This window comes from Nelumbo lutea, chromosome 1, assembly GCF_056320005.1.
Source record: "Nelumbo lutea isolate HS-2025 chromosome 1, American lotus-T2T, whole genome shotgun sequence".
Lineage (NCBI taxonomy): Eukaryota > Viridiplantae > Streptophyta > Magnoliopsida > Proteales > Nelumbonaceae > Nelumbo > Nelumbo lutea.
In genome coordinates, this window is record NC_142684.1 from 195,021,858 (window position 1) to 195,046,086 (window position 24,229).

At 39.7% G+C, this 24,229-nt stretch overlaps 1 non-coding gene across 1 annotated transcript; it reads left to right on the plus strand.

The window, feature by feature from the left end:
* The first annotated feature begins 436 nt into the window (after positions 1-436).
* LOC148880153 (small nucleolar RNA R71) lies at positions 437-543 on the plus strand. The gene has a single exon (XR_016106153.1). It is a non-coding gene; the product is annotated as a small nucleolar RNA R71 (small nucleolar RNA).
* Positions 544-24,229: the final 23,686 nt, after the last annotated feature.

A 24,229-nucleotide genomic window follows, 5' to 3' on the forward strand; every position in this document is an offset into this window, starting at 1 on the left:
TCCTGGATGAAAAGTATGGTGACTCTGGTAACCCTGCTGTCTTGACGAATTGCTGACATAGTCAACTTGTTCAGTAGATGGTCTGAACTGATTGCCAACTTGGCAATCTGTACTGATGTGGCCTCCCCCACACAATTCACAATTAAGAGGCTGCACATGCATGGCAGCTATCTGCATTTCATCTATTTTTTTACTGAGTGCTCCTATTTGTGCAGCTAGTGCTGTATAAGTGTCAACATTATGCAAACCTTGCTGCTTCCTAGTTTGAGTCCTTTCCGAATGCCATTGATAATTGTTGGCTGCCATTTCCTCAATAAGTGCATGGGCAACCTCAGGAGTTTTATTATTTATGGATCCTCCAGCTGCAGCATCTAATATGGTCTTATTTGAGTCAGTAAGACCATTATAGAAAGTCTGCACTTGCAGCCAAATGGGGAGGCCATGGTGAGGAACTCTCCTTAACAGCTCCTTGTATCGTTCCCATGACTCATATAAAGATTCCCCCTCTTGCTGGAAAAAAGTAGTGATGTCATTCCTCATTTTAGCAATTTTAGAAGGGGGAAAATATTTAGAGAGAAAACGGCTGGCCATTTCGTCCCATGTGGCTATAGATCCTGCCGGTAATGAGTTCAACCAAGCTTTGGCTTTATCCTTCAAAGAAAATGGGAATAACCTCAGCCGGATGGCATCATCACTTACCCCATTGTGTTTGAAGGTGTCACAGATTTCCAAGAAGTTAGCAATATGGGCATTCGGATCCTCATGGGCCATACCACAAAACTGAACCGTATTTTGTATCATTTGGATTATGGCTGGTTTAATTTTGAAGTTATTGGCAGCAATAGTTGGGCTGATAATGCTGGAGACAGTCCCGGTGAGGGTAGGCTTGGCATAATCCATCATAGTTCTTTGTTCAGCCATTTCTTGTGCTTCTTGTCTGACTTGCTTAGCAGCTCTCAAACGGACACGGAGAGTCCGTTCAATCTCCGGGTCGTAAAGGATCTCTTCCAGTTCAGGTCTGCTTGTCATAAACTGTTAAAGTCAAAGCAATAAAAATACCAATATTCACAAAAGAAAAATAAATAACTAATCCTATCACACTGAAAATGTAAAGTGAATTATTGGAATACAAAACCTACATCCTATCATGAATAAAAGCAGATTTAAACCAATCATCTTATTCAAGGTTCCTTTATCTACATCCATCGATTGCAACATCTGAATTCAGACCCAATTTAGATCTGAGTTCAGATCTACAAGTCTTTGGTATTGTTAGTCTAGAGAAATTAATAAATAATAATTCAGATCTGAGCTAGATATCTCATACACACTCATTGGTATACACTACAATATACATCCATTAAGGTTGGAATCAATTCTGTGATGCTTTAGGGCTGAAATCAGATCTGATCTGAAAAAAAAAAATTTTAAAGGATCTGAAATAAACTAAAACCAGTCCTGAGTTAGGCTTGGGTTAAAGATTTAAAACTCTACAATTGAAGCTCAAACCTGTATAGCTGATGCATATCAAACACTTGCTAAGACCTGAAAATTGGGTCTGCAATGTTTGGTATTGCAAGCTATTCGGCCCATACAACTTTTGTAGAAATCTGAAATCAGGTCTGCTAACTGTTGCACTATAGCAGCCCTGCTACAGATCTGAATGCTAAAAGAAATACTTGGAAAGTGCTAATTTTTCTTAAATATCTAAGGCATAACAATTATTCAATCCAAACATACACCTCCTTAGCTAATGTAGCTCGGTTACAAGTGGGTAAAGCCAAGAATTCAGTCCACCCAGAATTCATAGTATGTTCTATATCAGTTCAGTCCTCACATCATATCAACTGCATTTCAGATTTGAATTTCTCTCATTCCTTGCTATCCATTCACCCTTGAGGCAGGTTGGATGTATCATAGGGTGGATTGGGGTAGTGATGGCACCCAATTCACCTCAAACTTGCATCGGTTCAGATCTGAGTTCAGAGGAATTCAGATCTGAACTGAGCAGATCTGTAACAGCAGAATTCAGATCTGAACTCAAGTTTGAGTTTGGATCTGAATTCTCAATTGCCTTACCTTCAGTTATTGCTACCAAATTGTTTTTGGGGAATAGCAGAAGTGCCCTAGGGTGAATTGGGGTGGTGATGACACCCAATTCCCCTCAAAATTGCATCAGTTCAGGTCTGAGTTCAGAGGAACTCAGATCTGAACTGTTGCAGATCTGCTGTAGCAGAATTCAGATCTGAACTCAGATCTGAGTTCTGATCCGAATTCTCAATTGCTCCTCTTGTTGTTCAAAAGATCTCCCCCTTTTTTTTTTTTTAATTTGTTTTTTTTTTCTTTTTGTAATGAAAGAAAGAAAAAAAAATAAAGTCTGAAACACAAGCAACTCTTTTCGGCTGAGTGCTGCAGATCTGAAATCTGCTGATCTGAGTGCCGAATGCAACTCAGATCTGCAACACTCATGTTTTTTGTGAAATTTTTTTTTCTTTTTTTTTTTTTTCTTTTTGAAGGGAACAACATCAAGATTGAATAGAAATCAAATATGCCTTTATTAAAATGAAACTGAAACCAGAAAAAGAGAGTAATCTACTTAAGAAAGAAGAAACATAACTACATGAGTACAGCAGTTGCAGTCCAAGCTGAAATGAAAAATTTAGCAAATTAACCCAACTATGAATGCAATGCTGAATGAGATCAGATTAAGAATGCTCAATGTTTCCTAATATTGCTTCTCTAAAGTGCCCGGCAACGGCGCCCAAAACTTGATGTGTGGCTCATTGTGACACTAGCAAGTGCACTAGCCGTTCAAGTAATAAAGTAGTGAGTGAAGTATCGTTCCCACGAGGATTTAGGAAACAATTACCAATACTAAATTGAACATTTCTTATCTGATCAACAAATAAATCAAAACTCTAATGAAAGCTAAGAAATCCTAAATTAAAATCTATCTAAATCATTGGCCCAATTGCCTTCAATTCTGGTTAGAAGAGTAAGCAGTAAATGTCAATCTCAGAATTCAGCAATATATCAATTTGGATCATTCGAATGAATCATGATTGAGCCTTGGTTTGGAGAAACCCCAAGGTCATGAACAGCCGCTCTCAAGTGCATGTTCATCCTATGCATGAGTGACGGTTCTTCTATCTCTAGCAAGAATCTAATCCCCATGCATGCATTTCTTCAAACACTTCTAAGGCATCAATTCAAATCTGAATTGATCACCAACTGAATTGTGCAAGTTATCTCTAACCTTGCACTCAATTCAGTTCTTGAATAGTAGATCTGAATTCCTAGAGTCTCTCTCAAGCACTCTAGGAATTCCAAGCTGTAGATTAATTCGCCCAATCTGAAAATTGCAGATCTGAATTCTCTTTCAAGCAATTCAGATCTTGCAATCTCAGATCTGAGAATTCAGATCTGAGTTTTGAAGGTTAGTTGGCCGAATTAATCTACAATCACACCCTTATTCAAGAAACATCAAATACAATGCATGACCATTTGAATGAATCAAAAAGAATTAGATTGCTGAACTTGAAATTTTACAAGCTGAAATACATCAAGGAAGAATGGAAACAAGGAGAAAGAAGAAAGAACATATAACTAAGAAACTGAATTCAAATCAAAAGAGAATGAAACTACAAATGATTTATTACAGAAGATCTTTGAATCACAAACTCTCAATTCGAACTCACCTTCTTCTTCTAGCTTGCTTGTCTTGAACTTCCTTCAGCCCTTCTTCTTCTTCTTCCTTGCGCCTAGCCTTCTTCTCTTCTCTTCTCTCAAGGTGGCCGAACCTCTAAGAGTGGGAGAGCCTTCCTCTCAAGCAATTGAACAACTTTCTCCCCTCCTAGAGGCCTCCTTATATAGTTTTTCAAGGGGGCTCTTGCCCCTTCTTGAAGCCTCTAGAATGGGGTGTATTGCACCCCTCATGAACCTTCTAGAGTGCTCCCTCCTTCTCTTCAAGAAACTTCTAGGAGTTGCCGCCCCTAGCTCCCTTTGGGCTGCTATTTGGGCTACAACTTAGCTTGCTTTTTGAGCTCAAGTGGGCTACACTCTAGGCTATTATTTGGGCTAAAAATGGGCCTTCCTTGCTGGGCCGAATTCTCCTCATAGCTAGGCTTTATTTTCTTGGGTTTTCTCAAGGAATTCACTTGCTCTTTTTGGGCCGAATGAAATTCTCTTGCTCTCATGGCTGAGCCGGGTTGAACTTGATAAATTTTGGGTTTTCTTTTCTTGCTTTTGCCTTCTTTTTGTTGATTTGGCTCCCCCTGAAATCTTTCTTGCAATCAAGCTAAATTAAGGCAAAAATTAATAAAACCGGCATAAAAATCCATGCTAAAGTCCTCAAAAATTATAGATAAATTGTAAGTTCATCAAGAGTGCGGCACTGTTCCTTGCAGCCGAGGGAGAGGTCCTCTCTTGTCGGGTAGTGCTTGATCATTAAGGGCTGAGAGGTTAATTGTAAGACCATTGAGGATAATACCTGATGTGCTAATCTTGCACCTGCCCACAATCGCTGGGTTTTTATAAGATGGCTTGGCCCAGGGACCACTTAATTTAAGTGTTGGGCCCATAGGGTCCATATGATGGACTCAAGGGGTTCATTGAGTTTTTCAGTGAATTCGGCTGGGCCTTGTATTAAAGGATGGGCCGAACCCATGTGGCTGGTGTGTAGATCAATGCTTGGGTCCCACACCATACAAAGAAGCCCAACTGGGCAGCAGATTGGAAAGTAATTAGACACTGAACACTTAATGGGCCAGAAGCCCATTTTGAGGTGGGCTGATATGATCAACCATCCTTGGGGCGAATCTGAGATTAATGTTAGTAAAAGGATTGGGCATTTAGCCTTATCCACTCTTGGAGACCAAATTCAAATTAGATTTGAATCTGGTAACCTCCTAATAAGATCAGGAGTAAGCTAACTTTATCTGCTGATAGGATTAAGATTATCCCCTATCCAAATACTGATTTGGATTGGGATAACTCATAATTAGGAGGATTCTTAATCAAGAAGAAAGGAGGAGAAACCATAACCAAGAAAGAGAAATATCAGATTTCGAACCACCTTGAAGAGATATAGGATATCTCCTGCGAATTGAGATAGGATCTCATTGATGAACTTACAATTTATCTATAATTTTTGAGGACTTTAGCATGGATTTTTATGCCGGTTTTATTAATTTTTGCCTTAATTTAGCTTAATGCTAAGAATAGGTTCAGGGATAAACAATCCAAGAAAAGGAAGGAAAAAGGCAAGAAAAGAAGGTTCAAAAAGACCAATTTCAGTCCAGCCCGGTCGTGGAAGCAAGAGAAAGCACTTCGGCCCCAAAAGAGCAAGTGAATTCCTTGAGAAAACCCAAGAAAATAAAGCCTAGCTATGAGGAGAATTCGGCCCAGCAAGGAAGGCCCATTTTTAGCCCAAATAACAGCCTAGAGTGTAGCCCACATGAGCTCAAAAGCAAGCTAAGTTGTAGCCCAAATAGCAGCCCAAAGGGAGCTAGGGGCGGCAACTTCTAGGAGTTTCTTGAAGAGAAGGAGGGAGCACTCTAGAAGGTTCATGAGGAGTGTAATACACCCCATTCTAGAGGCTTCAAGAAGGGGCAAGAGCCCCCTTGAAAAACTATAAAAGGAGGCCTCTAGGAGGGGAGAAAATTGTTCAATTGCTTGAGAGGAAGGCTCTCCCACTCTTAGAGGTTCGGCCACCTTGAGAGAAGAGAAGAGAAGAAGGCTAGGCGCAAGGAAGAAGAAGAAGAAGGGCTGAAGGAAGTTCAAGACAAGCAAGCTAGAAGAAGAAGGTGATTCGAATTGAGAGTTTGTGATTCAAAGATCTTCTGTGATAAATCATTTGTAGTTTCATTCTCTTTTGATTTGAATTCAGTTTCTTAGTTATATGTTCTTTCTTCTTTCTCCTTGTTTCCATTCTTCCTTGATGTATTTCAGCTTGTAAAATTTCAGTTCAGCAATCTAATTCTTTTTTATTCATTCAAATGGTCATGCATTGTATTTGAAGTTTCTTGAATAAGGGTGTGATTGTAGATTAATTCGGCCAACTAACCTTCAAAACTCAGATCTGAAATCTCAGATCTGAGATTGCAAGATCTGAATTGCTTGAAAGATAATTCAGATCTGCAATTTTCAGATTGGGCGAATTAATCTACAGCTTGGAATTCCTAGAGTGTTTGAGAGAGACTCTAGGAATTCAGATCTACTATTCAAGAACTAAATTGAGTGCAAGGTTAGAAATAACTTACACAATTCAGTTGGTGATCAATTCAGATTTGAATTGATGCCTTAGAAGTGTTTGAAGAAATGCATGCATGGGGATTAGATTCTTGCTAGAGATAGAAGAACCGTCACTCATGCATAGGATGAACATGCACTTGAGAAAGGCTGTTCATGACCTTGGAGTTTCACCAAACCAAGGCTCAATCATGATTCATTCGAATGATCCAAATTGATAGATTGCTGAATTCTGAGATTGACATTTACTGCTTACTCTTCTAACCTGAATTGAAGGCAATTGGGCCAATGATTTAGATAGATTTTAATTTAGGATTTCTTAGCTTTCATTAGAGTTTTGATTTATTTGTTGATCAGATAAGAAATGCTCAATTTAGTATTGGTAATTGTTTCCTAAATCCTCGTGGGAACGATACTTCACTCACTACTTTATTACTTGAACGGCTAGTGCACTTGCTAGTGTCACAATGAGCCACACATCACTCATTCATACTCCAAAAAAAGAAAAAGGCAGTTCATCCTTTTCGCCTTTAGAGTTCTTCTCCTGCCGCCGCCATCTGTTTTAGCAAGATTAGATCTTTGCAGAAAAAGAAAGTCAAGAAATTTGTTTTTGACATTAGTCTTGCAACAAAGACTAAAATGATTCAGTGTTTAGTATATCTAGAGGATTCTTGTGAAGGATCCTACGTGTAGGACGCACCCTACTGGTTCTGTTCCATCCACAGCTGTGTCATCTTCAGTAGGAGCGGTTCTTGGAGCATTCTTTGGGCGTGAACACCAACTTTGGGAGATACTGCTTCTCCGTATCAGGTATATTCCTCCCATTTATCTTTTGGTACAGATCTGGTTTGATTATGGTTCAAGTAGGATCCTTGAATATTGTATAATAAATTTAGGGAATATGATTCCCAATTGGGAGAAGGTAGGAAATTTTTTGAAATTCGCCCACCCATTCCGCAACCTTATGGCGTCCATTAGATGGATCCTGCCATTCTTTCATTTTGAAATCATAATATATATACTTTTATATCTCATATAAAATATAATTTGCAAAAGAAATCTCAATGATTGAAATCGGCTGCCGGCAGTCTTGGTTTCCATCAGTGAGAGTGCATCCCTGATCATTACCTTTGTCCGACAAAGGGGCTGATCCTATCACTATGATCACCCACTCAGATGAATTCTCAGACTATCCCAACATACCTAGGTTTTGACCCCCGCTAAGGATCTCACTGATTGGTACATCAAAGACAGCCTAATCCGACACCAAGTGCAGTATCATAATCGAGTCTAGGGGTCGGGTGTAACTTTCCAGTTTTGCCCATCAATCTCCAAGGACCAGGGCAATACTGGAAATCTGGTCCAGTTCAAAGATTCAATTAATCCCACACTGTATGTACCTAGGGTCTCACCCTGGTAGCTGAGATAAGCCACCCCAACCGACGTGGTGCCACCACAGTGTCAGCCTTGTCAGGATAGGTCTCCCCAGACCGACCCACTGGCTGTGAACATTCTAAACTAACATGAGTCTCATCAAGTGTCCAGTTTAAGGGTATTACACAGAAACATACCAAGGGAACATGAATCAAATATGCACTTCTATTCATTTACAATAAATTCATAAAGTACATCATTTTGATTGAAGCTAAGGGCATAAAAAATTGTCTAACAAAGTCCATAAATGGATCTATTTAGTTTACATACTGATAGCTATAAATATATAACCCTAACAAGTGCACTAGTTATCAAGTAGTATAATAATATCGTTCCCACGGGGATTTAACAAAATAAGTATTAGAATCATAGTTTTCCCTAATTATTTGGACAATCAAAATTTAGGATTGAGCAAGAACTACTAAAAATAAAACTGGAACAAAGAAAATAAAAACAAGGGTGATCACTAATTGAATATGCAAATGATGAAACCATTAAATTCAGATGGATCATGTATATATCTCTATATACCATTCAATTCACACTATGAATTATTCAGTCGATTATGTGAATTCCTCTCTCGATTCATTCACATAACTCAAATCAATTAAGAGGTGGCCAAGCTCTTAATTGCATTAAGCACAATAATTCATAGACTATATGGAAAACACAATCTTGGATAAATCAAGAAGATAAAAATATATTCATTAACATGGTTAGGCTTTCCATAGCCCTAGCAAGAAACAAATCAATTCATAATAGAAGAATTAAAGCAAACAAAGGGAAAGAAAGAACTCTTGAATTCGCCCATGGTGCTGAGATCTCCTCCTCTTGCCGCCACCTTCTTCTTGAGATTTCTTGAATTCTTGAACCTTTTCTTGAACCCTTCTTGACTGATTGTTTCTTGTTTCTAGATTCAAATCCAAAATTGAGTGGTTCAGTGATGCCAAAAGCTGGTCCTTCCCCTCCTTTATATAGCTTAAGGGGAGGGGGTGGTCTCCTACTTCCTCTTGAAGTTTATCTTACAAGAATAGAAAGTCCTATTCTAATCCTACTCTTATCTCTTTATCTAATGAACTCAATCATTTTATCTTTCTAAGATTACATCAAGAATTTAGATCTGGAAGGACTCTTCTCAGTTTCTTGTTCTTGGATTCGTATTAGACCTCCTCTGCGAATTGGGCTGTTGCCAGACTTTTCTACAAGTTGGGCTTCAGCTGCGGATTGGGCCTTCCTATGAAATTGCTGCGACTTCGGACTCAGATTTGGCTTCGATGCAGGCCGAATCTGTGAAAGCCCAAAACATGAAAGTTGTGGATTTTTCTCTTATCTTTCTATGGATATTGAATCAGCCCATTCGGAGTTCTGATACAAGTGTTAGGCGCAGATTACTGAACAATGTTGAAACTGTGCAAAATCATTCAATTTGTCTTTCTTTGCTCCTAATGCCTTCTTTAATGTCCTGAACAGAAATATGAGTCCAATTAAGGTGATAATTTAGTATAAAAGATAGAATAATTGGGGATAAAAATATGATAAATTCTACTCTCATCAAATCCCCCACACTTAAACTCTTGCCCGTCCTCGGGCAAGACAAAACTCAAGCAAGAAATAAAGCAAGAAAAAACTAACTTTCCTACCGGTTTTTAAACTCAACTCCCCATCCTCTTTCTCCACAAATATTCTAGGTTAACTATTGCAAACCATTAAATCAACACAACCAAGTTATACTCAACTCATCCATCAACCAATCCAATTTTTGCTACTGCAAACCAGGTAGTAAATCAGGGAAAACCTCTCTCTCTTTTTTTTTCGGGAGTGAGTGCATTTTATGCTCCGCCTCACTTTTGTATCACTCGGCCAGTAGGTGCATTTTATGCTCCATCCTACTGTTGAATATTCCGGATAGTATGTGCATTTTATGCTCCATCCTACTATTGAATTGCTTGGTTGGTAGGTGCATTTTATGCTCCATCCTACCATTGAATTACTTGGTTGGTAGGTGCATTTTATGCTTCATCCTACCATTCACCTTATTTACTTAAACCTAAATTTAGGACTAGATTAATTGGAAATGGCTTTAGATAGGTCGTGTACTTCCTAATTGTACCTCATTACAAGGTTCACAAAAATTTTCCTAGAACATTGTTTCAATTGATCTAAATTAAATTTTAAAGCGCCACCTAAATTCTAACCTAAATCCTAAATTCCCTCCCCCACACTTAAAACTTACATTGTCTCCAATGTAAGGTTAAATGCAAAGAATGAAGGGATAGGAAATCCATCACATGGACGCCCAAAGATTGCGGAATAAGGGAGGGCGAATTTCAAAAATTTTTCTCTCCCTTCAACTAGGAATCAAATTCCCCATTTAGAAAATCATATTTTCAATGATCATTCGTGAACCATAAACTAAACTAGATCTGAACCAAAAGGAGTAGGGAGAGATAATATCTGATACAAAGAAGTAGTATCTCTCAATGGAGGTGTTCACACCCAAGGAAGGATCCAAAATCTGCTCCCACTGAAGATGGCGCAGTGCAGGGTGGAGCAGAATCAGCAGCGTTCTTCCAAAAGGACTTGATCCTTCTCAAGAATCACCTGGATGGCTTGTGAATACAACTCCCACCAATCTATTCTCCAAAAGATTGGAATCAAGATCCAATCTTGATTTCTTCCAAGAACTAGAGATTGAACTGCTGTAGGCTGCTGCTGCAGGAAGGAGGCGGCAAGAGAGTATTTGCAGGGTGTAGAATTCTCTCTTTTGTGATTTCAGCTCTGAAGACAAGACTGTCTATTGCTTGCTTGTGATGTCTAAAGGCTGCTGCCCCTCTTCCTTTTATAGACTTAAAGGGATCAACTCCTAATCCCATTAGGAGTTGCTAACCCAAATCATATCTGGATTAGAAGTCCCTTTAAGATAAGGGATAACCCTTATCTTATCGGCAGATTAGATCAGCCATCTCCAAATCTAATTAGGAAGTTTTCAAATCTAAATCTCATTTAGATCTTGGACTCTCTAAGTGGATAGGGTGTGGGCCCAATCCTATCAGCTGATCCATCTTAGAATTCACCCCTTAAGTGACTAATCAAATTAGCCCAGTTCAAAATGGGCTTAAGGCCCATTTAAGGTTATGTATTCATTTAGCCTTCCAAACTGTTGCCCAGTTGGGCTTCCTTGTATGGCGTGGGACCCAAACATTGATCTACACATCAGCCACATGGGTTCAGCCCAACCTTTGTTACAAGGCCTGGCCAAATACACTGTTATGGACAATGCACCCCCTAAAACCCATCAGATGGGCTCTAAGGGACAACACTTACCCTAAGTGGTCCCTGGGCCAAGCCACCTTGTAACACCCAGGGACTGTGGGTAGATTCAAGATTATCCCATCAGGTATTATCCTCAATGGTCTTACACTTAACCTCTCAGCCCATAATGATCATACACTGCCCGATAAGAGAGGACCTCTCCCTCGGGTGCAAGGAACAGTGTTGCACTCTCTGCTTATATGGATCCTGGGAATTAAAACCTTTTGCAAATCATTTCGAAACCATAATTTATATACTTTTATATCTCGTATAAAATATATTTTGCAAAACAGATCTCAATGATTGAAATCGGCTACCGACAGTCTTGGTTTCCATTAGTGAGAGTGCATCCCCGATCATTACCTTTGTCCGACAAAGGGGCTGATCTTGTCACTATGATCACCCACTCAGATGAATTCTTAGACTGTCCCAACATACCCAGGTTTTGACCCCCACTAAGGATCTCACTAATTGGTACATCAAAGATAGCCTAATCCGACACCTAGTGCAATATCATAATCGAGTCTAGGGGTCGGGTGTAACTTTTCAGTTTTGCCCATCAATCTCCAAGATCCAGGGCAACATTGGAAATCTGGTCCAGTTCAAAGATTCAATTAATCCTGCACTGTAAGTGCCTAGGGTCTCACCCCGGTGGCTGAGACAAGCCACCCCAACCGACTTGGTGGTGCCATAGTGTCAACCTTGTCAGGATAGGTCTCCCTAGACCGACCCACTGGCTGTGAACATTCTAAACTAACACGAGTCTCATTAAGTGTCCAGTTTATGGGTATTACACAGAAACATACCAAGGGAACATGAATCAAATATGCACTTTAATTCATTTACAATAAATTCATAAAGTACATCATTTTGATTGAAGCTAAGGGCATACAAAACTGTCTAACAAAGAAAGGGCAAAAAAAAAAAAAGCAAACTTCCCTATCATAAGTCGGATCCTCTAACTCTCATGGTTTTAGCTTTTAGTGTGCTCCCCTTCCATCCATCATGGGTGGGTTTAAATATGAAATAGGGGCTTGCAAAACAGAGGGAAACGGTCTCTTATTAGAAATCAAAAACATATTATAATGAACCTTACCTTGTCTTGGCTTGCAGCCTTCCTGGCTAGCCTTCAAATTGTTCAAAACCTCCTTAACTTCCTCATCCAAGGGAGCTTTCAAGACTCTTTCAGGGTAAGGGAGAGGAGGTTTAATAGCTTCTAAACTCAGTTTAGGTGTACTCCCTTTGATCCCCATTTGAGAATCGACTGCCTCAACTTCCTTGGGTTCTTCTCTATATTGCTAGGCAATCGTCCTTCTCTTCTTTCCGACAACAGATTTACAATCTGTCCCACTTGAACTTATAAGTTCTTGATTGATGCTTCATGACTGAAGAACCTCTTATCGTGCTCTTGGAACCTTGCTTCAGTAGCATTAATGAACTTAGAGATCATTTCTTCCTGATTACTCATTTTTTCTTGTGGAGGCTATTGTTGTTGGAATCCCATGGGTGCCATTGGTTGATTGTTGCTCCATGAAAAGTTTGGATGATTCCTCCACCCTAGGTTGTATGTATTTGAGTAGGGGTTGGAATTCAACCTGCTAGTATGAGAGATAAAATTAGCATTCTCATGTGAAGAAAAATGACTACCTAATGGACAATCAAAATTAGTATGTCCTATTTGACCACGGAAATCACATGGGAAGCTAGATAATGTATTTATTGTTGCAATATTAAGAGTATCAAGTTTCTTATTCAGACTAGCAAGTTGAGCCGATAGAGCAGCAAAGGAATCGATATGGTGTACTCCCCTTTGATTGGTTCGAACATTACTCCATTGGTAGTTGTTTGACACCATCTCTTCTATTAGGTCATAGGCTTCCTCTGGTGTTCTTCTCATGATAGTGCCACCTACGGCTGCATCAGTAATAGATCGATTAGGGGGGTAATTCCATTATAAAAGGTCTGATTTTGATACCAAACTGGTATTCCATGGTGAGGGTACTCCCTAAGCATCTCTTTAAATATAGAAGGGTTCTTTCTATTTCAGGATCGAATCTTGCTAGTCCTTCTCTTCTAGTGTGTCTCATGCACTAATAAATCTGAACACAGCAAGAGTTCAAACAAATAAATTAAAATAAAATAAAATAAATAAGGAACAAAACAAAAATAAAAATAAAAAAATTCTAAATTAACCAAGGTTAACAAGTTCCAATATTATTTTAGGATTAAATCCCTGGCAACGGTGCCAAAAACTTGATAGCTATAAATATATAACCCTAGAAAGTGCACTAGTTATCAAGTAGTATAATAATATCGTTTCCACGGGGATTTAACAAAATAAGTATTAGAATCACAGCTTTCCCTAATTATTTGGACAATCGAAATTTAGGATTGAGCAAGAATTACTGAAAATAAAACTGGAACAAAGAAAATGAAAACAAGGGTGATCACTAATCGAATATGCAAATGATGAAATCGCTAGGACTTTTGGTCCACCTAACCAATGTAATGAATATTGATGGGTCTGATTATTGATGAACTTACAATTTATCTATAATTTTTGAGGACTTTAGCATGGATTTTTATGCCGGTTTTATTAATTTTTGCCTTAATTTATCTTGATTGCAAGAAAGATTTCAGGGGGAGCCAAATCAACAAAAAGAAGGCAAAAGCAAGAAAAGAAAACCCAAAATTTATCAAGTTCAGCCCGGCCCAGTCATGAGAGCAAGATAATTTCATTCATCCCAAGAAGAGCAAGTGAAACTCTTTGGAAAATCCAAGGGAAGAAGCCTAGCAAGAAGGAAATTTCGGCCCAGCCCATTTTTAGCCCAAATAACAGCCTAGAGTGTAGCCCACTTGAGCTCAAAAGCAAGCTAAGTTGTAGCCCAAATAGCAGCCCAAAGGGAGCTAGGAGCGGCAACTCCTAGATGTTTTTTGAAGAGAAGAAGGGAGCACTCTAGAAGGTTCATAAGGGGTGTAATACACCCCATTCTAGAGGCTTCAAGAAGGGGCAAGAGCCCCCTTGAAAAACTATATAAGGAGGCCTCTAGGAGGGGAGAAAGTTGTTCAATTGCTTGAGAGGAAGGCTCTCCCACTCTTAGAGGTTCGGCCACCTTGAGAGAAGAGAAGAGAAGAAGGCTAGGCGCAAGGAAGAAGAAGAAGAAGGGCTGAAAGAAGTTCAAGACAAGCAAGCTAGAAGAAGAAGGTGAGTTCGAATTGAGGGTTTGTGATTCAAAGATCTTTTGTAATAAATCATTTGTAGTTTCATTCTCTTTTGATTTGAATTCAGTTTCTTTGTTATATTTTCTTTCTTCTTTCTCCTTGTTTCCATTCTTCCTTAATGTATTTCAGCTTGTAAAATTTCAGTTCAGCAATCTAATTCTTTTTGATTCATTCAAATGGTCATGCATTGTATTTGAAGTTTCTTGAATAAGGGTGTGATTGTAGATTAATTCGGCCAACTAACCTTCAAAACTCATATCTGAATTCTCAGATCTGAGATTGCAAGATCTGAATTGCTTGAAAGAGAATTCAGATCTGCAATTTTCAGATTGGGCGAATTAATCTATAGCTTGGAATTCCTAGAGTGCTTGAGAGAGACTCTAGGAATTCAGATATACTATTCAAGAACTGAATTGAGTGCAAGGTTAGAGATAACTTGCACAATTCAGTTGGTGATCAATTCAGATTTGAATTGATGCCTTAGAAGTGTTTGAAGAAATGCATGCATGGGGATTAGATTCTTGCTAGAGATAGAAGAACCGTCACTCATACATAGGATGAACATGCGCTTGAGAGAGGCTGTTCATGACCTTGGGGTTTCACCAAACCAAGGCTCAATCATGATTTATTCGAATGATCCAAATTGATAGATTGCTGAATTCTGAGATTGACATTTACTGCTTACTCTTCTAACCTGAATTGAAGGCAATTGGACCAATGATTTAGATAGATTTTAATTTAGGATTTCTTAGCTTTCATTAGAGTTTTGATTTATTTGTTGATCAGATAAGAAGTGCTCAGTTTAGGATTGGTAATTGTTTCCTAAATCCTCGTGGGAACGATACTTCACTCTCTACTTTATTACTTGAACAGCTAGTGCACTTGCTAGTGTCACAATGAGCAACACATCAATTATCCAAGACTAATTATCATTCCCATAAGCTGAGATTTTTTCAAATTTATTTAATATTCTCTCTCGAGATATACTAAACCTACGCCCATCAGGTAACCCTTCAATCTCTCGAGCAGAGCTCTCAAGATGGGAGTGCATTAAGTCCAAGAAAACCATTAAATTCAGATGAATCATGTATATATATCTCTATATACCATTCAATTCACACTATGAATTATTCAGTCGATTATGTGAATTTCTCTCTTGATTCATTAACATAACTCAAATCAATTAAGAGGTGGCCAAGCTCTTAATTGCATTAAGCACAATAATTCATAGACTATATGGAAATCACAATCTTGGATAAATCAAGAAGATAAAAATATATTCATTAACATGGTTAGGCTCTCCATAGCCCTAGCAAGAAACAAATCAGTTCATAATAGAAGAATTAAAGCAAACAAAGGGAAAGAAAGAACTCTTGAATTCGCCCATGGTGCTGAGATCTCCTCCTCTTACCGCCACCTTCTTGAGATTTTTTGAATTCTTGAACCTTTTCTTGAACCCTTCTTGACTGATTGTTCCTTTCTTCTTGATTCAAATCCAAAATTGAGTGATTCAGTGATGCCAAAAGCTGGTCCTTCCCCTCCTTTATATAGCTTAAGGGGAGGGGGTGGTCTCCTACTTCCTCTTGAAGTTTATCTTACAAGAATAGAAAGTCCTATTCTAATCCTACTCTTATCTCTTTATCTAATGAACTCAATCCTTTTATCTTTCTAAGATTACATCAAGAATTTAGATCTGGAAGGATTCTTCTCAGTTTCTTGTTCTTGGATTCATATTAGACTTCCTCTGCAAATTGGGCTGCTGCCAGGCTTTTCTACAAGTTGGGCTTCAGTTGTGGATTGGGCCTTCCTATGAAATTACTGCGACTTTGGACTTGGATGTGACTTCGATGTAGGCCGAATCTGTGAAAGCCCAAAACATAAAAGTTATGGCTTTTTCTATTATCTTTCTAGTGGATCTTGAATCAGCCAATTCGGAGTTTGGATACGCGTGTTTGGCCCAGATTACTGAAAGATGTTGAAACTGTGAAAAATCATCTAATTTGTCTTTCTTTGCTCCTGATGCCCTCTTTCATTCCCTGAACAGAAATATGAGCCCAATTAGGTGCTAATTCAGTATAAAAGACAGAATAATTGGGGATAAAAATATGATAAATTCTACTCTCATCACATACCTTGTGTTCCTGACCAGCAGCAAGGAAGCCTTGCAGTTGCTACATGTAGATATCTTCAATATGATCTCCATTCAGGAATGTAGTTTTGACATCCATCTGCCAAATCTCATAAACATGGTATGCTGCTACAGCTAGCAGGATCCTAATGGATTTAAGCATGACCACGGGCGAAAAGGTTTCCTCATAATTGATGCCCTCATTTTGAGTGTACCCTTTCACCACGAGACGAGCTTTGAAGGTCTCAACCCTACCATCGGGTCCCTTCTTCCTATTGTAAATCCATTTGCAACCGATTGCTTTTACCCCGGAGGGCGGATCTACTAGAGTCTAGGTTCCATTGGTCTCCATTGAGTCCATCTCAGCTTTCATGGCTTCCACCTATTCTGGGAGTCTATGTCCAACATAGCTTTCGCGTAAGTCATGGGATCCTCCTCACTAGTCAAAGTTTCCACCAGGTAACTATCCTGGTCATAACCATAACAGACTGGTGGTGAGTGTGGTAAGTAGATTCCAGGCCAACCCAGGGCAGGAACATTGGACTGCTATGAAAAACATACTCAAATACCTTCGAAGGACAAAAGAGTTTTGTTTGGAATTCGATGGTAGTTCACTACAAGTTCTAGGCTTTACTGATGCCGATTTCTAGTCAGATCCAGATGATAGAAAGTCTACATCTGGGTATGTTTTCATGATAGGATCATTTGCTATTTGTTGGAAAAGCCACAAACAGGGGTCCACTACAGATTCCACAACCGAGGTCAAGTATATTGCCGCAAGTGAAGCTGCCAAGGAAGTCGTGTGAATGAAGAAATTCGTTCACGAATTGGGAGTGATTCCATCCAGCACATCACCCATCCCATTGTTGTGTGACAACAATGGAGCAATCGCCCAGGTTAAAGAGCCTCGGGCCCACTCAAAGTCAAAGAAAATCGAGAGGAAGTACCACATACTACGGGAGATCGGTGGTAGAAGGGACGTCTATTAGATAGTTTTGTATGACCTGAGCTTCAATCAGAATGCTGTATTTTATGAGTTTATTGTAAATGAATAAAAGTGCATATTTGATTCATGTTCCCTTGGTATGTTTCTGTGTAATACCCTTAAAATGAACATTTAATGAGACTTGTGTTAGTTTAGAATGTTCACAGCCAGTGGGTCAGTCTGGGGAGACCTATCCTGATAAAGCTGACACTGTGGTGTCACCAAGTTGGTTGGGGTGGCCTGTCTCAGCTGCTAGGGTGAGACCCTAGGCACATATAGTGTAGGATTAATTGAATCTATGAACTAGACCAGATTTCTAGTATTGCCATGGACCTTAGAGATTGATGGGCAAAACTGGAAAGTTACACCTGAAGGGATAGGATATCCATCACATGGACGTCCAAAGATTACGGAAAAAAGGGGCGGATTTCAAAAATTTTTCTCTCCCTTCAACTAGGAATCGAATTCCTTATTTAGAAAATCATATTTTCAAGGATCATTCTTGAACCATAAACTGAACCAGACCTGAACCAAAAGAAGGATCCCAATGGAGGTGTTCACACCCAAGGAAGGATCCAAAGTCTGCTCCCACTGAAGATGGCGCCGGGAGTCTTGGTTTCCATCAGTGAGAGTGCATCCCCAATCATTACCTTTGTCTGACAAAGGGGCTGATCCTATCACTATGATCACCCACTGAGATGAATTCTCAGACTGTCCCAACATACCCAGGTTTTGACCCTTGCTAAGGATCTCACTGATTGGTATATCAAAGACAACCCAATCCGACACCTAGTGCAGCATCATAATCGAGTCTAGGGGTCGGGTGTAACTTTCCAGTTTTGCCCATCAATCTCCAAGGTCCAGGGTAATACTAGAAATCTGGTCCCGTTCAAAGATTCAGTTAATCCTACACTGTATCTGCCTAGGGTCTCACCCCGGCAGCCGAGACAAGCCACCCCAACCGACTTGGTGGCACCACAGTGTCAGCCTTGTCAGGATAGGTCTCCCTAGACCGACCCACTTGCTGTGAACATTCTAAACTAACACAAGTCTCATTAAGTGTCCAGTTTAAGGGTATTACACAGAAACATACCAAGAGAACATGAATCAAATATGCACTTTTATTCATTTACAATAAAATCATAAAGTACATCATTTTGATTGAAGCTAAAGGCATACAAAACTATCCAACAGCTCCCACTTGCACCTAGGTCCAATCAGGTACTAGCCGGAATCCCATGATTTCCACGTGTTTCTTAAACACTTTCTGTGTCAGTGGCTTAGTCAATGGGTCTACTACATTCTCCGCTGATGCTACCTCTTAAGATCATCCTCCCGTAGGTCCAGCATTGTCATACAACAGTGGAATGGGTGATGTGCTGAATTCCAAATTCAGGAATGAACACTTTCATTCATAAGGCAGCCTCACTTATGGCAATGTGTTCGGCTTGGGTTGTGGACTATTAATTTGCTACTTAGGACCTCTGTTTGCTGACATTCAGGAAACAACATACGATCTTATTGTGAAAACATATGTAGATGTACTTTAATCATCCGGATCCGACTGGAAATCGGCATTTGTATACTCTTGGACCTGTAGTGAGATACCATTGAATACTAGACAAAACATATCCAAATGTACTACACTCACAGCCTGAGCAATGTCAGGACGAGTGCACAGCATGGCATACTTGATGCTCCCTATGGCAAAGGCATAGGGAACGTCTTTTATGCCATCAATCTCGTCAGAATTCTTGGGAGACATCTTCTTAGAGAGAGTGACTCTGTGCCTGAAAGGAACATTTCCTTTCTTGGAGTTTTCCATGCTATATCTTTTGATTATTTTGTCAATGTAGGTAGATTGGGATAATCCTATCATCCCTAGACCTTGGAGATAGATGATCAAAACTGAAAAGTTAAACCTGACCCCTAAACACGATTATGACACATCACTAGGTGTCAGATCGGGCTGTCTTTGATGTGTCAATCAGTGAGATCCTTAGTGGGGGTCAAAACCTGGACATGTTGGGGCAGTTTGAGAATTCATCTGAGTGAGTGGTCATAGTGACAGGATCAGCCCCTTTGTCGGACAATGGTAATGATCGGGAATGCACTCTCTCTGATGGAAACCAAACTGCCGGCAATTGATTTCAATCGTTGGAACTTTATTTTGCAAAATTAATATATATATATACATGTATATGTACGGTTTCAAAAGATTTCCAAAAGGTTTTAATTCCCGGGATCCATGTGAGTAGAGAGTGCGGCACTATTCCTTGCAGCCGAGGGAGAGGTCTTCTCTTGTCGGCCAGTGCTTGATAATTAGGGTAATACCTGATGGGCTAATCTTGCACCTGCCCACAGTACCTGGGTTTTTATAAGATGGCTTGGCCCAAGGACCACTTAATGTAAGTGTTTGGCCCATAGGGTCCATGTGATGGGCTCAAGGGGGTCATTGAGTCTTTCAGTGAATTCGGCTGGGCCTTGTAATAAAGGCTGGACCGAACCCATGTGGCTGGTGTGTAGATCAATGCTTGGGTCCCACGCCATACAAAGAAGCCCAACTGGGCAGCAGATTGAAAACTAGTTAAACACTGAACACTTAATGGGCCAAAAGCCCATTTCGAACTGGGCTGATATGATCACCAGTTCATGGGGCGAATCTGAGATTAATGTTAGTAAAAGGATTGGGTCTTTAACCTTATCCACTCTAAGAGACCAAATTCAACTTAGATTTGAATCTGGTAAACTCCTGATAAGACCAGGAGTTAACTAACTTAATCTGCAGATAGGATTAAGATTAACCTCTATCCAAATACTGATTTGGATTGGGATAACTCCCAAAATATTGGGAGGTTTCTTAATCAAGAAGAAAGAGGAGAAAACCCTAACAGAAATATCAGATTTCGAACTAGGGGTTTGAGTAAACAAGAAACACATCCTATAATTTGAGATTAGATCTCTCACAGACTCTAGAGAGAAGAGACAGTTCTTCCCTCTTCGTCCTTGGATTTCTCCTCCTCCAGCCGCCGCTACTCCCTGTTGGAAGATTGGATCTTTGCAGCAACAGGAAGTCAAGAAATCAGTTCTTGACAATAGTCTTGCAAGAAAGACTAAAGGATTCAGTGTTCAAGGTTTCTAGAGGGTTCTTTCAAAGAATCCAGTGTGTAGGACGCATCCTGCTGGTTCCATTCCATCCACAACTGTGTCATCTTCAGCAGGAGCGGATCTTGGTTTCTTCTTTGGGCGTGAACACCAATTTTGGGAGATATTATTTCTCTAGATCAGGTATAATCCTTCCTGTTTCTTTTTGGTTCAAATCTGTTTTGTTTATGGTTCAAGTAGGATCCTTGAATAATGTATTCTAAATTTAGGGAATATGATTCTAAGTTGGAAGAAGGTAGGAAAATTTTTTGAAATTCGCCCCCCCATTCCGCACCCTTCATGGCGTCCATTAGATGGATCCTACCATTCTTTCAGTGGTATCAGAGCTAGGTTCAAATCTTGAACCAAAAGAAAATCAGATCTGACCCTACACAGATGAACAAAAAATGTTCTGCCAAGATCTACGTAGATTGTTGTTTTTTTCAAGAAATGGTTTCTTGGTAAGGGCATTTGATCTGAAATTAATTTTGTTAATTCCAAAAATTTATTTTGAATTGTTTTTTATTTAACTTTGATTTAATGGATGTTCGAACCTGGAGATTGCAGTGCAGATTTGACGCAGATAGTCTGCGCACCTTTTTTTTCCTTTTATTATTATTCGGTCTGTAAATAATTTTTTTCTTCTAGACTGAATGTCTAGGATTTGATCAAGAATGTAATTAATTAATAGAAATAGGATTTCTGTTTTTTATTTATTTTCTTGATTAAAGAAGAAGGAAGAAGATGGCGGCGCTGGAGATTTGTAGATGGAGAAATCACATACTGCGATTTACAGTTTATGAAACTGTAACTTTTGTGATTAACCTCTGTTTTGCAGGTGGTGCGAACAGTCCATATTTGATTTGTGATTGTCTAAAATCAAAATTATTAATTTTAGATCTCTCTTGAATTAATTCTTGAATTCAAAATCAGTTTTGGACCATTTCGGACTAGATTGGACCAAAACTGTTTGGACCAAATCTGAGATTCGAAGGGGGCTGTTTTTCAGTCCATATTTCTCACACTAGTTATTCCAAATCTGATGTTCAATTACAGGGATTAATTCGGCCCAACTGTAAAGCCCAGTTTTAAAGGGTTAAAACTACAAAAGCCCATTATTGTGAGAAAAGCTGTATGGGCCGAACTACTAACTGCAATTCAGCCCATACACCTAGTAAACATTAATTGTTAATGTTTTAAGTTTTAAATGGGCTATTTGATGGGCTTTACAATATTTAATTGATTGGATCAATTCCTCCTTTACATGTGATGTTTGGATGTTTGATGTGCTGCGACCATGGGCCATAAGCACTTGGCCCATGTTGACTAGTTAGTGGCTCTTGCGCACACCATGGCTGAATGCACATCATTGCCATGGTGTCCCTTAAGGTCAATGGATGACCCCTCTCTACTTGGTGGGCCCCACAACCCTGAAAAGGGATGCGTACGGAACCCCTAGCCGATTGAGGCCCATCAGAAATCTGACTTTATGAAAGTTAGTGGGAACCACTTTGGTTTGACCTAAATTAGAACTAGGGCGTAATTTTGTTCCCTCCAAGCAAATATGAGTGTGTGTGATAGGGAGATCCATTTGATGGACTCTCTAAAGGACTTCTGTCATTAGCACCATGATGGTTTCATCAGTAATGAGGAAACGCACCATAAAATTGGGCTATCCATTTGCTGTTGGATCTGTTAGAGTGTTTCATTAGATGACAGGGGCGTCATAGACCGATGTGGGAGCGGCTTTACCAGAAAATGGGAATTCTCTCATGGTACCTTGGCGTAACCTGAATATGATGGGTGTGCACTCACTGGACAGAAAGGTTTACCTGAAAATGGCTCTGAACCTTGTCAGACAGAGGCCAAAGTGAAACTCATTTGATGAGTGGATATGATCCGTCACAGAAAGGTGGTGGGGTTATGCAACTGAAACAGTTGGCTTCATGCACCCTATGTGATTTCCCACATTTCCAGAGACATTCCGCCATCTCCGTCACTGAGAAGGGAGGGAAAATCTCAGAGATAAATAAATGAGAATGGAAGATAGATTAAAAGCCATATCTATGTAGGTAACATGAATCAAACTAAGGTTGTGGACTAACGTTTTTGCTGTTTTATCAGAAAATGGCAAACGGTCAATTTGCAAAGCTTCTAGATGATAACAAGCTTAAGGGCCCAAACTATGCCGACTGGTACAGAAATCTTATGCTGGTCCTAACTTCTGAAAAGTTAGATAAGGTGGTGAAAAATCCTGCCCCGGAACATCCGGGTGATAGGGCTTCTGAGGCTCGTAGGAGGGACTACCAAGATTGGGAAGATAAGAACTCCCTAGCCCGCTGCTTTGTCATTGCCTCTTTAGACAACTCAATACAGAGGCAGTTCGATCAGATCGAACTAGCCAAGGACATATTGGACAGTCTAAGAACAATGTATGAAGAGCATAACCGTTCTACTCGACAGAAGGTCCTAAAATTGTTCATGACTGTGCAGATCACCAAAGGGTAGAAAGTTCATGACCATTGTCTTCGGATGATGGGATACATTAACGAACATGAAGCTCTTGGATCCAGGCTAGATCTTGGCATGCAAGTGGATGCCATCCTGAATTCTTTACCCTCTTCCTTCAATGTGTTCACTATGAACTACAATATGAATAAGCTGAATGTCAGCATCCAAGAACTCAGCAATATGTTGCAGAGGGCCGATGATATTTTAAAGAAGGATGAGCCTGTGGTTATGCTTGCTAAAGCTAACAAATCGGGCAAGAAAAAGAGAAAGGCAAAGAAGCCCCAGAAGAAAGCTGCCAAACCCAAGAAGCAGAAGAAGAACAAGGCATCTGATGTCTGTCACTTCTGCAAACAGACCGGCCACTGGAAGAGGAACTGTCCTGCCTACCTGGAATCTATGAAAGGTAATATCAAAACTTGTGTCATAGAAACTAATATGTTAGTTACTTCTATGTCCTAGTGTGTTGACTCCAAGGCTTCGACTCATGCGTGTAACTCACTGTAGGGGTTCAAGGTTAGTAGAAGATTGAGTGATGGTGAAGTAACACTATTCTTGGGAACGACTGCAAGTGTTGCAGCTGCGGCGATAGGAACCGTAGAATTAGTTTTTAGAGAAGGAGTCCTTGTACTTAAAGATTGTCTTTATGTACAGAACTTGAGAAGAAATTTAATTTCTGTTTCTAAACTGTGTGCTGATGTTAGACAGTCATGTATGCCCTTATCATCAATCGGATTTGATGTACTTTTGTTATTTAGTGGAAATAAATTTAAGTGCATATTTGATTCATGTTGTTTGGTATAATTCTGTGTAAGACCCTAAAACTGGACACTTATAGAAACTTGTGTTAGTTTTAAATGTTCACAGCCATTGGATAAGTCTGGGGAGATTTATCCTACCAAGGTTGATACTGGTGTGCCACCAAGTGTTGGGATGGCTTGTTTCGGCCATCAGGGTAAGTCCCAAGGCACATGCAGTATGGGATTGCTTCAACCCTTGAACCGGACCAGATTTCCAGTATTGCCCTAGACCATGGAGACAGATGGGCAAAATAGGAAAGTTACACCTGACCCCTAGACTCGATTATGACACATCACTAGGTGTCGGATCAGGCTGTCTTTGATGTGTCAATCAGTGAGATCCTTAGTAGGGGTCAAAACCTGGACATGTTGGGGCAGCCTGAGAATTCATCTGAGTGAGTAGTCATAGTGACAGGATCAGCCCCTTTGTCGGACAATGGTAATTAT